Source organism: Ovis canadensis, chromosome 1 (genome assembly GCF_042477335.2).
Source record: "Ovis canadensis isolate MfBH-ARS-UI-01 breed Bighorn chromosome 1, ARS-UI_OviCan_v2, whole genome shotgun sequence".
NCBI classification, from domain to species: domain Eukaryota; kingdom Metazoa; phylum Chordata; class Mammalia; order Artiodactyla; family Bovidae; genus Ovis; species Ovis canadensis.
In genome coordinates, this window is record NC_091245.1 from 264483412 (window position 1) to 264496421 (window position 13010).

Sequence of the window (13010 nt, forward strand, 5' to 3'; positions counted from 1 at the left end):
TGCATGTGTGGTGTGTGTGATGTGGTATGTGGTGTTTGTGCTGTATGTGTGAAGTTTATGTGTGCCTGTGTGTGATGTTTGAGTGGTGTGGTATGTGATATGGCACATGAGGGGTGTGTGTGTGTGTGTGGTGTGGTTTGTGGTATGGTGCCTGCTGTGCATGTGTGTGGTGTACGTGCGTGGTGTGTGGGATGGCAGAGGGCAGGGATCACTGCAGTCTGGGAGGTCAGAAGCCTGCTGAATGCGCTAGGACTTGCTGGTGCTCCTCGAAGAGGAGGAAGGGCAGAGCCCCATTTGAGCCGCTCTGGGGAAGCCCACCAGCCCACGCTGCGCAGCCAGATGGAGGGCGGTGAGTGATGGTCAGTAGGTAATGACCAGAGCCCAGACGGCTTTCCTGTGAGACTCACTGATGTGAGTCAGGACCCACGTGAAGCTCCTGGCACAGCTCCTAAGAGTTACCAGGAAAGCCGTAATGATGTTAACTGTGCCCTAAAAGATCCTTACCTTAATACTGAAAGGATTATTGCAGTGAAATATTTTATTCAGGCATGGAATAATCTATTATTCCTGTCCTCCAGAGATGCACAAATAACAAAACTCTGGTGCTTCCTTTTGGTTTGTATAGGAAACCTATACAAACATTTTGCATAATGCTCTCAAGTGAAAAATCACCTCACCACAGTTACCCACCCACCACTTACCCTCCAGGCTACTTACTTAACCTTTTCACACCCTAGTTTCTTCTTCTGTGAAACAGGGTTTATGGTCTATAATCAACTCAATGAAAGTAAAGTGTCTACACTTGTGTGAACAGTGAGTACCTGTGCTGGTCTCCTGGGCAGATCTTCTGCTTTACTTGAGATGCTTGGTCCTGAGGGTCCAGGGTGAGTTGGCCTGGTTGACAGAATATAACTGTGAAAGTGAGGCTTGGAAAGTGACAAGTTCAAAAGGAAGAAGGGAGGGAGGAAGAGAGACAGAAAAAGAGAAAGAAAAAAAGGAAGGGACCAGCCAGGTCACTACAGGAGAGGTAACCAGACCATGCCTGGACCACGTAGCATGCTTCCACTTTCTTCTTCTATTTCCTCCCCTAGAAGAATTTCCAGACACATAGAAGTTGGGGCCAAGTCCAACGACTTACTGTGTTCTCTCTGACTAGAAGTAGAGTTGAAAACCATGTACTATGACTGCCCACATTCAGAACTGCTCGCATGAACAGTATTTTCAGTTTATGAATCTTAACTCCAAAACAACATAGTGAAATTTTTTTACTGAGGTATGCTGCTGCTGCTGCTGCTAAGTCACTTCAGTCGTGTCTGACTCTGTGTGACCCCATAGACGGCAGCCCACCAGGCTCCCCCGTCCCTGGGATTCTCCAGGCAAGAACACTGGAGTGGGTTGCCAAGTTGACTTTATTTTCTTGGGCTCCAAAATCACTGCAGATGGTGACTGCAGCCACGAAATTAAAAGATACTTGCTCTTTGGAAGAAAAGCTATGACAAACCTAGACAGCATATTAACAAGCAGAGACATTACTTTGCCAACAAAGGTCCGTATAGTCGAAGCTGTGGTTTTTCCAATAGTCATGTATGGATGTGAGAGTTGGACCGTGAAGAAGGCTGAACACCAAAGAATTGATGCTTTTGAACTGTGGTGTTGGAGAACACTCTTGAGAGTGCCCTGGACTGCAAGGAGATCAAACCAGTCAATCCTAAAGGAAATCAATCCTGCATATTCATTGGAAGGGCTGACGCTGAAGCTGAAGCTCCAATACTTTGGCCACCTGACGTGAAGTCAACTCATTAGAAAAGACCCTGATGCTGGGAAAGATTGAAGGCAGGAGCAGAAAGGAATAACAAGAGGATGAGATGGTTGGATAATATCACTGACTCAAGGGACATGAGTTTGAGAAAGCGCTGAGAGATGGTGATGGACAGAGAGGCCTGGGGTTCTGTAGTCCGTGTGGTCGCAAAGAGTCGGACGACAATAGTTGATTTCAATATTATATTAGTTTCAGGCGTACTGCATTGTGATTCAAAGTTTCTGAAGGTTGTACTCCATTTAAAGTTGTTATCAAATACTGGTTATGTTCCCTGTGCTGTACAACATACACTTGCAGATTATTTATTTTGTTCCTTCCTTCCACAAATATGCACTGCGTACTTGCAACATGCCAACCCCTGTCTGAGACATTTGGGATGTGTTAACAAACGAAACAGCAAAGACTGCTGTCCATGTGGAGTTTATGAGCTGTGTATGCAGGGAGACAGACAGTGAGCAGTAAAAAGCAGACAGAATGAGTGATTCATTTGTCTGGTTTGTTATAAAGTGACAAGTACTGTGGAAGGAGAGAAAGAAGGAGGAAGGGAGCCGGGGGGAAGGAAGGAGGACAGAAAGTAGAGGTGGGCAGTGGTCAGGGAGACCTAGACCAGGCTGGGGAGAAGGAGGCTGGTTGTGACTGGAAATTGAGAGGTGACCTCTGAGCAAGGGCTTGAAGGAAGGGAGGGCCTGCAGGGGCAGTGTCCAGAGGGGGAGCATTCCAAAGGGAACTGGCAGCAGAGAGGCCCTCAGGGTGGGGGGCACTGGAGCATTCCCTAGAGGTGCCATGAGGCTGGTTGCCCCTGGCGTTCATAGAAGAGGGCCTCCGCAGAGGGCCTCCCAGGTCATCATTAGACAGGAGCCCCCTGGGAATCATTGCAGAGGTTTGAACAGAGGGGCGGCATGACGTGACATACTGTAACAGAGTCACTGTGGCAGCTGGGCAGAGACCAGACCTTGCGGACAGAGGTGAGAGTCAGGAGATCAGCTTGGGGGCTAGGGCAGGTGGGAGAGGATGGTGGCCCGGACCAGGGGACAGACCAGGGATATGAAGCGGGTGGTCAGTGTCTCGTAAATTTTGAAGGTGGAGTCAGATGTTTCCTGAGAAGCAGATGTAGGGTGCGAGGGAAAGAAGAATTAACTAACAGAAGAATGCATGTGTGCGTGTACGCTCAGTTGTGCCCAGCTCTTTTGTGACCCCACAGACTGCAGCCCCCCTGGCTCCCATGTCCATGGGATTCTCCAGGCAAGAATGCTGGAGTGGATAGCCATCTCCTCCTCCAGGGGATCTTCCCGACCCAGAGGTTGAACCAGCATCTCTTGTGTCTCCCTCATTGAGCAAGGGGGATTCTTTACCAACTGTGCCACCTGGGAAGTCCCTGTAGAAGAATGGGTGGGTGTGGACTGAGGTGGAGAACCTGGCAGGTAGAGGACTTGGGGGAGCGGGGGAGGGAGGGTAACACAGCAGAAGCTGGCTTTGATCACGTCAGCCTCGGGATGTCTATTAGAAACTCCAGCCGATCGTCGAGGAGGCAGGGCCGCCGGGTCTTAGTGTTTGGAATCGAGGAGAACGCGGAGCTGAAACTATAAACTGACCTCATGTTTCAAGTCACAGTCTGGCAAAGACCCCAGAAGCTCAGAAGAGGACCAAGGATGGATGGCACCCCCGCGTTTCCAACCCTACAGGACTGGGGAGGGAGGAACCAGAAGGAGAGACTGGGAGGACAGAGGAAAAGCAGGGCAGCCAGGTGGTGGAGAGGCTGGAGAAAGGAGACCGAAGGCACAGAGGTCAGCCCTGAATCAAGTGCTTCCAAGGGTCCAGGTCAGAAGGGAACTGAGCACTCAGCAGCTCCTTTCTGCGGCTCAGAGCCAAAGGCCGCTTTCATACTGTTGATCATCCTTCCCTGGGCTATGCAAGTTCATCCCCAGGATTCACTCTTCGTTTCCATCAGGGCACTCCATCAAGTTTTATGTCCAGTGGGGTGAAAATAGAGACTCAAGGAAAGGAGCTTCTTCATTTAGCATTGAGCCCCAAGTACAAAATGCCCCAGCCTAAGGTTATTACAGAGAGATCGAAAAAGAACACCTTCAGCCATCGCATCCCAAGCAAAGCGGCAAGTTCACCACCCCAATTCATAAATAGAAAGCCTCCAGCCTTCGAGACCTGTTAAGGCGAGTTTGCTTCCATTTCACAGAGTGAGTTTTATTGCTCTGCATCCTTATAAACTGTCGATGCACTGAGTACATTCTATCAAAACCAAATAAAAGCATCACTTAGTTGGGAGTAATCGAAAGGTACTGATGAAGGAAAAGACAAAGGAAATATATTGCCCTCAGTATCTTCCCGAAGCTCTGCAATGGCTGTTACTCCAGCCAAGGGGCCAGCGTCTCCTCCACCTGCCAGAGGGCAAGTCCCTTCATGTGTTGGAGTCTCAGCTGCCTCACCTGTAAACTTGGGGTGATAGTCCTCGCTCCTACCTCTGCTTAAGGATCCAATGAGATAAAATGTGTAAGGCCTGGCATATGGTGGCTGATTAATATTAACCATAATTTTTTAACACCTAGATACGCATGATCTAAAGAGCTTGCAATCATTGTATTAGTTTTGGCTGTGCTGGGTCTTTGTTGCGCCATGCACTTTTTTCTAGGTGCGGGGAGTGAGGGCTACTCTCTAGTTGCGGTGGGCAGGCTTCTTATGGCGGGGCTTCTCTTGTTGCAGAGCACAGGCTCTAGAGCAGAGCTGCTGTGGTTGTGGTGCTTTCAGTTGCTCCATAGCATGCGGGCTCTTCCCAGATCGAGCCACTGTCTCCTGCATTGGCAGGCAGATTCTTTACCACTGAGCAACCAGGGAAGCCCTGAAGAGTGACTATTATAATGGTCATTCTCTGATACTTCCTCAGAAGGTCGATTTCACCAGAGGTCCTCATCTCCCCCAGCCCCTGCTACTGCTAAGTCACTTCAGTCGTGTCCGACTCTGTGCGACCCCATAGATGGCAGCCCACCAGGCTCCCCCGTCCCTGGGGTTCTCCAGGCAAGAGTACTGGAGTGGGTTGCCATTTCCTTCTCCCCCAGCCCCTGGGAAATCCCCAGCACTGGATCCACCCTCCCTGACCAAAACCCCCAGGGACTCTCACAGGAGGGTCACCCAGGTGATAGCACCTGGCTGCCAGGTGTGTGGGAGAGGCTGCTCTTGACCTTTTCTCCTCTGCACACGGGGAAGAAGGGCCCTTTGCAGGAGTTCCAATTGCTGCAGAGAGCTCCTGAATGCAGGGCTGGCTTGTGATTCAAATCCTGCTCCTGTGGTTTAAGAGCTAACAGTTGCCATCTCACTGTGTACACAGGTCGACATCCTGCTCTTTGCCCTGAGGGACACGGCTCATGGGTGACTCTCTTTTTCAGGTGCCTTCTTGTTGGCCCTTGGCTCGGCTCCCACCCACCTGACGGGGAGAGGCCCCAACCTCTCAGAAAAAAGCAAACAAACTCCACCCTCCAGATCCAACCCAAGCCAGCCAGCCTGGCTGGGTCCACCTGCCTGGCTCGCTCAGGAACAGGGCACCCCACCCACCCACCCCAGGTGTTTAGAGAGGTGTTTCCTCCACAGTACTCCATGGGGCACAGGTTTGTCACCCAGGTGGGACGTTAATATTCCAAACCCAGGTTGTACGTTGGAAGGGTTTCTGGTAAGCTTTTACAATGGCATAACTGAAGCTCTATGTTTTAAAAAAATGTTTTAATGTTTAAATATGGTTGAATCTGTATTTTCCTATCACCATCAATGATAATAATATGCATGCGTTCTAAGTCACTTCCGTCATGTCTGACTCTTTGCGACTCCATGGACTGTAGCCCACCAGGCTCCTCTGTCCATGGAATTTTCTAGGCAAGAATACTGGAGTGGGTTACCATAATAATAATAATTGTTATTAATTAAAATAAAAGCTATTGACTGTCAAGCAATTAAAATGTGCCAGCTCTGGCTGAGGTGACTGGCACAAGTGTTATGCACTAATTTCACCATCTCCAGTGGAGTGGGTTTTCTCTCCCATTTCGCAGACAAGGCAGGTAAGGCATCACAAAGAGGGGACACAGTGGCAAACCCTGTGTCAGGATTCAGTCCTTGTTGTGGGACCCAGGGCATCTCCCCTCCGCCCTCAGGGAATCTTCCCACACCCCTCCCAGCATCCAATCCACCCCAACCCTCACCCAGGCGAGGCCCCCTCCCACCTCACCCCCACCCTATCCCTCCCACCTGAATGAAAGAACTTGATGAAATAATCAGAACTTTTGGTTCTCGGTTGTTAAGCCATTTTATTAATACTTTTCCACATCGCACCTCCTCTGCTTTGTGAATCCTTCCTCGACAATTGCGGTAAGCCTTTCAGTCCTATTCTCAACGGCGGTTCAGACTCAACCCGAAGGTTTATTGTGTCGCTGGTCACTGCCTCATATAGCACCGTCCTTTCCTCGAATTCCCTCTTCTAATTCATTTTTTTCATTTGATTGATGTATTTTGTGAGTAAGATCTTTTTCAGAAGTAGCATAGGAAGAATGCTCCTATGCATTCCTTGTTCCCTCCCATAGGAAGGAGAATCCTGGCACTACCCCCAAACGGTCCCAGGTCCAGCTACTCCTCACTCAGAAAACCAGTACTCAAGTGAGGCAAATGAAGACAGAAAGGAAAGTTGCTTTCACTCAGAAAGATGGCAATCCTGGGAAATGGTGGACTCAGTGTCTCCCAAAAACCACCTCGGAAGATTCTGCTTGGCCGTGACAGCTTTTAAAGAGAAACAGAAGTAATCTCAGTGAGTCATTTAGACGAGGGGTCAGAGTCATCGCCACCCCCCACTACATGCAGGCTTGTTGACATCTTGTGATCTTTCTTTTTTAAATCTTCTTTGTTGGAGGATAGCTGCTTTACAATGTTGTGTTAGTTTCTACTGTATAGCAAAGTGAGCCAGCCACACGTGTACATAAATCCCCTCTTCCTTGGATTTCCTTCCCACTTAGGTCACCACAGAGCACTGAGGAGGGCCCCCTGTGGCTCTACAGTAGGTTCTCATTATTATCTGTTTTATACATAGATACATAGTAGTGTATATCGGAGAAGGCGATGGCCCCCCAATCCAGCACTCTTGCCTGGAAAATCCCATGGACGGAGGAGCCTGATAGGCTGCAGTCCATGGGGTCGCTAAGAGTCGGACACAACTGAGTGACTTCAATTTCACTTTTCACTTTCATGCACTGGAGAAGGACATGGCAACCCACTCCAGTGTTCTTGCCTAGAGAATCCCAGGGATGGGGGAGCGTGGTGGGCTGCCATCTATGGGGTCACACAGAGTTGGACACCACTGAAGTGACTTAGCCATGTATATATGTCAATGCCAGTTTCCCTGGTGGCTCAAAATGTAAGGAATCTGCCTGCAATGCGGGAAACTCAGGTTCGATCCCTGGGTTGGGAAGATTCCCTGCAGGAGGGCTTGCCCACTCACTCCAGTGTTCTTGCTTGGAGAATCCCCACGGACAGAGGTGCCTGGTGGGCTATAGTCCATGAGGTCACAAAGAGTTGGACACAACTGAGTGACTAAGTACAAGCTCCCAATCCATTCCACTCCCCTCCCCTACCTTGGTATCCATATGTTTGTTTGTGATCTTTCTTTAGATGCTGTCTTGTTCACACACATGACATTACTGAAGGGGAAGCTAGGGATAGAGATATGGTCATCTGTTAATTACTTATTCTTCATTTCTACTTCCTCGATCTACGGAAAAAAACAACAAGTTAGGCAAAGTATTGTGTGAGCAAAAGATTTGAAAGGTGTGCTTGGGCTAGAAACAAGTGGAGCATGCGGGTGACTGGTGTAAGTTTAATGTTAAGACAAAGGGACCTCCAGCAGATAGCTCTTTCCTGCCAAAAGCTGCTTACACTGGGACCACTCCCATTCTTCTCAGACTGGTGATTCTATCACTAGTCAGTCTTCTGGGACACTCCCCTGCAGCTGCTGCTGCTGCTGCTAAGTCGCTTCAGTCGTGTCCAACTCTGTGTGACCCCATGGACTGCAGCCCACCAGGCTCCTTCATCCATGGGACTCCCCAGGCAAGAGTACTGGAGTGGGTTGCCATTACCTTCTCCCCTGCAGACACACAGTTTAAACAATTTCCTCTTTATCGTTGAAATTTCTAAGTGTTCTTTTCAATAACTGCACCCAGAATGTGGTGAGGATCTTTGACCTGATGTCCTTTGCTCAAGAAACACTTGCTTTTTCAGTCTTTGCTTTTCCTCTATCATTTTGGTTCTCACTTCCTGGAAATTGTGTGGTTGCTCCTTGTTCAGTTGCTCAGTCGTGTCCAACTCTTTGTGACCACATGGACGCCAGGCTTCTCTGTCCTTCACTATCTCCCAGACTTGGCTCAAACTTATGTCCATTGAATCGATGATGCCATTCAACAACCTCATCCTCTGTCACCCCCTTCTCCTCCTGCCCTCAATCTGTCCCAGCATCAGAGACTTTCCCTTCAGGGATCTCCTCACCAGATGGCCAAATTATTGGAACTTCAGCTTCAGCATCAGTCTTTCCAATGAATATTTAGGGTTGATTTGCTTTAGGATTGAATGGTTTGATCTCCTTTCTGTCCAAGGGACTCTCAAGAGTCTTCTCTAGCACCACAATTCAAAAGCATCAATTCTTTAGTGCTCAACTTGTGTTCTTGTTGTTGGCTTGATCACTCAGTTGTGTCCGACACTTTGTGACCCCATGGACTCTAGCCCTCCAGATTCCTCTGTCTGTGGAATTTCCCAGGCAAGAATACTGGAATGGTTTGCCATTGCCTTCTCCAGGGAATCTTCCTGACCCAGGGACCGAATCCAGGTCTCTTGCATTCCAGGTAGATTCTTTACCAACTGAGCCACCAGGGAAACTCAACTTGTGACGTGAATGTAAAGGTCCCCTAGACACCCTTCCCCATAAATCTGTCCTTTCATGGTCCCCATCTCTTTATCTCTTTGCTCTGGGGCTGCAAATATTGCTTGACCTGCATTGAGCTTCTCATTTACACCTCAGATTTCAGCTCCATTCCTTCTGCCATTTGCTGTCTCTGTGAGCTCTTTTATTCTCCAAGAATTCTTTTTTCAGCTCCACTTGCTTTTTTTTTTTTTACAGTAAGAGCTCTTATTTCTTTCTTAGAATAGCTCCTGAAATTTCCCTGAGGAGAGAGTCTTAGAATTCTATGTTAAGTTCTTCGTGGCGCCCCTTCAGCTGCTGATCTCCTCGTGTGTCTGGGAGCATCTCATCTGCACATATTTGGGGGGAAAAAGCTAAGACTGACGTATCTTGGTAGTTAGTGCAGGTTCATTCTGGAGCCATTTTAGTGGGAGTGTTTGGAAAGAGGAGAGAATGGGATAGAAGCCAGGGGTCAGCTGACATAGCTCCTCTTGGGGATGGTGCAGAGGCAGGAGGGGGCAGGTGGCCAGAGCTAAAAACCAGGGTGAAGGGGTGGTACCATTTTGATCTGGTGGTGGAGAGTGGGATTAGTCTGCAGGCCGCAGGTCGGTAGTCACTCTATGTCTGATGCTCTGGTGGGGTTTCTGAGATTTTATGAGTTATCCTGTAACTGCTCCTGGTTTGCCCACCCACCCTTCAGCCTCTCTCTGCTGGTGGAATCTTATTTGTGGCTCTGCAGTGTCAAGACAGGTGGCGCTAGTGGTACAGAACTCCTCCTAATGCAGAAGACCCCATGTAAGAGACGCAGGTTTGATCCCTGGGTCAAATCTCCTGGAGGAGGAAATGGCCACCCACTCCACTATCCTTGCCTGGAGAATCCCATGGACAGAGGAGCCTGGTGGGCTAAAATCCACAGTGGTCGCACAGAGTTTGCCACGACTGAAGCGACTTAGCAAGTAGCAAGCAAGTGTCAAGACAACGGACCAGAGGGTGGGGTGCGCATGGGCATTCCACTGCTGCCTGGAGCCCTGCTCCCACCTTGACTAAGGCCCTTACAGGGAAATGAAGCACTGCCTCCTGGGCCCCGCTGTCTGCTAAGGACCTTGCCAGACCAGATGTCCCACATCACCCAGCAGGCCACCCACGGGGACAATGAGAGATGCAGCACCAGGGTGAGCTGCTTTTTGGAGACAAAGGGCCAGTCTGATTATTGGCCCCTTGGGGCCCTTTGCCTTCACCAGCCCTACCCTGATGTCTCACATGGGCGGCTGCACTCCAGGCTTGGGGGGAGGGCCCTTGGGAGGGGATTCTGTACCCTGAGCTTAAAGGAGAAGGTGGTTTCTGGGACCCACATTGCTTCCTTCTCAGTGTGGGATGAAGCTGAGCTGATTTAAACTGGACCAGCCTGGGGCTCTGAGACTCCAAGTGGGCACTGGCATCTCCTGGGAGGGGGTGGGGTGGATGATGGTGAGCCGTTCCCCACCCCCACAACAAGCTGACCCTCAATTTCCCCTGTCCTTTCTTCCTTATTTTAATCCTTCGCTCCCTCCCCTCTTCATGCTGTTACTTTTTTCCTCCCACGAAGTCATAAATCCGCACAGAAGACAGTCCCATTCTCTAAACGGCCCCTGTCAGAACAAATGCTTTCACAGGCACTCACTTGAATTTGTCTTCCTCCAGCCTTCCACCAGGAAAGAGAAGCGATTACGACTTTCAGAGGGTGACTGAAGTAAAGGCGACACATAAAAGCAGATGTCTGAGTCGGTCTGCGGCTGGCAACCCGCTTCTGATCTCACCACTCAAGTACTCAGCCTGCATTGGCATGAATCTTAATTCATTATGATCACATGAACGTCACTGAACCTGAGGGAGCTGTGAGCGCCAGGATGCCGAACGTGGGGAAGATTCCACTCTCGCCTGGTCATCAAAACCACATGGGTCTCGGTCCCTGGGATGAGAAATGGAACTCATTCCCAGTGCAACTGGAAAGAGAGTGACAGAGGTGGAGAGAGGGCATCTCAACCGTGCCCTGGAGCCCAGTATCAGGAAGGATGATAATGTAGACGAGAGGCCCCCCCACCAAATCCCAGATACACCCAGCCGAAGGAACAGAGCCTTTAAATCCAAGACAACATTTTCAGGGAAGGTAGAGGACCATCTCTTGAGTGACTACTGCATAGTGAGAACTTCTACAAGTGTTAGTTTCAATAACTCTAGTCATCGTAAGATACACACCTCAGTGGAAAGAACCACTATTCCATTGTTTATCTGCACAATATCTTCTTTGTCCATTCATCTGTCAATGGACAATCACCTTTCCATGTCGTGGCTGTTGTAAATAGTGCTGCAATCATGCTGCAAACAGTGCAATTGTAAACAGTACTCCAGAAACACTGGAGGACACGTGTCATTTTGAACTGTAGTTTTCTCAGGGTACATGCCCAGGTATGGGATTGCTGGATCATACGGTAGCTCTATTTTGTTTCCTGAGGAACTTCCATATGCTCCTCCGTAGTGGCTGTGTCAATTTTCCTTTCCACCAACAGTACAGGAGGGCTCCCTTTTCTCTACACCGTCTCCAGCATTTCTCATTTGTAGATTTTTATGATGATGGCCATGCTGTCTGGTCTGGAGAACCCCATGGACAAAGGGGCCTGGCAGGCGACAGACCATCAGGTCGCCAAGAGTCAGACAAGCCTGCAGAGGCTGAGTATGCACACACTCGTCCCGACCATTAGGACAGATGAACCTAGTTCCGTGGCAGGAAAAGAGATGCAGATGTGGAGAACGGATAGGTGGAAATGGGGGGGGGGGGTGGCGGCGGGGGATGAATTGAAAGTTTGGGTTTGACATTAGATATACTCTACCATGTGCAAAATAGATAGCTAGCGGGAAACTGATAGCTCAGGGAGCTCAGCTCAGTGCATTGTGATAACTTAGACGAGTGGGGTGGGGGGATGGTGGGAGGAAGGTTCAAGAGGGAGAGGATATCCGTACGTGTGAGTATGTGCTCACTCACTCAGTCGTAGCCAACTCTTTGCAATCCCATGAACAGTAGAATGAACAGTAGCCCACCAGGCTCCTCTGTCCATGGAATTATCCAGGCAAGAATACTGGAGTGGGTTGCCATTTCCTTCCCCAGGGATGTGTGTATATGTGTGTGTGTGTGTGTGTGTGTGTGTGTGTGTGTACATATAACAGATTCACTTTGTTGTACAGCAGAAACTAACACAAAAAGCAACTATATTCCAATAAAAATAAAGTGAACAATTCAGTGGCCAGAAAACCACTCTTTCATGCCACTAAGAAAAAAAATGCTAGTTAAACTGTGATATGATACTTCCTTATCATTTAGGTTTTGAGTTTCATGCCTATAAAAGAAGTTTTCAGCCCAATTTAGGTTTTCCTGTATAAACATAAAATATAGGTGAAATAAGCTGGTGTAAGTTATTCTTAAAATTTTTCACTCCAACCAACTCTTGAATCCTTTTTGGACTCACAGTCATCAATGTCTATGCTTTTCCTACAGTATCATCTCTGGGCCTTTAAGGTATGAGGCGATACCGTTTCCTAAGAGTGGTGTATCAGTTTCCTGTTGCTGCTATAACAAACAACCACAGACTTGGTGGCTTAAAATAGCATGAATTTGGGAGTTCCCTGGCACCCCAGTGGTTAAGACTGCCTTCCAATGCAGGGAGTATGGCCCCAATCCCTGATCCAGGAACTAAGATCCCACATGGCTCAAGGCCACAAAAGCCAAAACATGAGAAAAAACAGCAGAAGCAATATTGTAACAAAGCCAATAAAAAGAGCATGAATTTTATTATCTTATACTTCTCAAGGTCAGAGTCTGACTTGGGTCTCAGTGGCTCAACTCAAGCTGCCAGCAGTGCTATTCTCCCTCTCGGGACCTATAGGGGAGAGTCTGTTTCTTTGTCTTCACAAACTGCTCGGGTCACCTGCATCCCTTGCCTTGGTCCCCCACCCCCATCCCCAAACTGGCAACACTGCACCTTTCTAACAGTTCTTCCCTAATCACCACTACCTCCCACAGCTGGGAAAGGCTGTCTGATTTGAAGGATGCAGTGATTAGACAGGCACCGCTGGCTAATCTAGGCTGCTCCCCCAAGCCCAAGGGGCATAATTTAACCCCACCTGCAAAATTCCTTCTGCCATATACGGTAACTTATTCACAGGTTCTGGGGACAAGGATGTGGGCATTTTTAGGGCATTTCCCTTACCCTGCCACCACAGTGG

The 13010-nt window shown here is 48.9% G+C and overlaps 1 long non-coding RNA gene across 1 annotated transcript; it reads left to right on the forward strand.

Moving 5' to 3' along the window:
- The first annotated feature begins 8715 nt into the window (after positions 1-8715).
- On the forward strand, positions 8716-12027 carry LOC138435939 (uncharacterized). The gene is made up of 2 exons (XR_011255302.1): positions 8716-9925; positions 10434-12027. It is a non-coding gene; the product is annotated as an uncharacterized lncRNA (long non-coding RNA).
- Positions 12028-13010: the final 983 nt, after the last annotated feature.